This window comes from Phalaenopsis equestris, unplaced genomic scaffold (genome assembly GCF_001263595.1).
Source record: "Phalaenopsis equestris unplaced genomic scaffold, ASM126359v1 Scaffold001028, whole genome shotgun sequence".
Taxonomy (NCBI): Eukaryota; Viridiplantae; Streptophyta; class Magnoliopsida; order Asparagales; family Orchidaceae; genus Phalaenopsis; species Phalaenopsis equestris.
The window spans coordinates 1,497-3,291 of NW_018165467.1; positions in this window are offsets into that span (position 1 = coordinate 1,497).

The window sequence follows — 1,795 nt, forward strand, 5'->3', positions numbered from 1 at the left end:
ACTAAAAATCATTGAAAGTCATCAAACAGATCGAACCAAAACCCGAACAGTATTCGAGCTGCCTCCCAAATCAACAAGTAACATTAATTCGCAAAGGAATCAAACCACACAAAACAACCCCAAAACCACAAAAGAAACAATATATAGAAATCAAACTCAATCATCCAAAAAGAGTAAGAAAATTTAATTAAAGATGAAAAAGAAAAGATCATGAGAAATGACTCAAAAAGACAAAATCAAAATATATTTATTTATTTTGATTTTTTCTTGTAGGCTTGTAAGTTTTGGGCACTCATTGTAGGTGGTCACAAACTCATTTTAGTTATAATAAAAAAGCATAAATATTTAGTTCCTACATAATCGAACAAAATAATAACCCTAGTAAATATTTATGAAATAATTTAAATTATGTTCATCGTGTGTAAGAAAATTTACTGCCAAAGAGGAAAAGAAATTATATTTTAATTTTATGGGAAAGATCTATATGGGTAAAGTTATAAAAGCACAATCTTCTATTTAAATAGGAAAAATATGAAAATGAATTATAAAGGGGAGGATAATATATTTGTTGAGAAATTAGGGCGAAAAAAAATAAGAATCAACACAAAAAGTTTCGGCGGCGCAGGAACAAAGAAGAACACACAGAGATTTACGAGATTCGGCAAATATGCCTACGTCATCGGGACCAGAGTGGCGACTTCCTTTTCAATATTCGGAAAAGAGTGCAAAATACAAGAGTCATAATCTCAGAATCTCACATAGGGTTACAAACATGACATATATATAACCCTATAGTACAATATGTAATTACTTAAATTACCTCTGTACCAAACTGCGAGGTGTTACCCCCGCACCCCCAACCCACATGATGAAACTCCCCCGATTGGACTCCGCTCATGGGCTCCGCTCCGCTCCAGCATCTGTCCCATTTATGATATATGAGTCATACCTAACAATATTTATCTTGCAGGATCGTTGTAGAGAATGTTGAAGAAGTGGTGGAAGGTGTCGATGATGATTAAGATAATAAGTCATATGATGTTTGATTGTGTTGTAACAAATGAGCTGCGACGACTATAAAGTAGTAATCGACCACAATTAGGATTCGTTTGGGGCGGTTCATTTGGAGCGGTGGCGTTTCGAAAACACACCTGACCTGTATGGGTAAAATGCCTTTTGGCAGCTTATGCGTTTTCAAAACGCTAAAAACAGCGTTTTCACACTGCACTTATATAGGTGCGGTGGCAGCTTTCTGGCTGCGGTTCAGTTTTTCCAAAAAAATAAAAATTTGTAATAGCCACCTCGCATAGCTTATCGAAAGATTATTTTTAATTAGCTTATTTGCAGATTATTCAATAAGTTGCAGCTGCCCCAGACCCTTAATTTATAACAATGATTGTTTGATGATGAATAACAAAGATGGTTAAACGAATATGGCCAAACATTGTAAATCAAGCAACAAAAATTTAAGTTGAATTTTAGTCAAATATAAACTAAACTTAATGAATTTAAATGTATTTTTTTATCAAAATATTTAGAGGCTTTTATATCCATAGCATCTAAAATTTTTATATTTACTTATCTCACATCAAAATTTTCATAATTACAAATATCATATGAAAAGTAACCCTCCTTATCATTTTTTAATAGTCAAATCCATCTTTCCATCTATAAGTAAGGTGCTATGCATATAAAATAAACTTTCAAGGGTGAGATAGGTAAATCCATAAAAATTGAGTGGTATGAAATATTTCTCTAATGAATTTAAATTAATTAATTAATCAATTATATATAT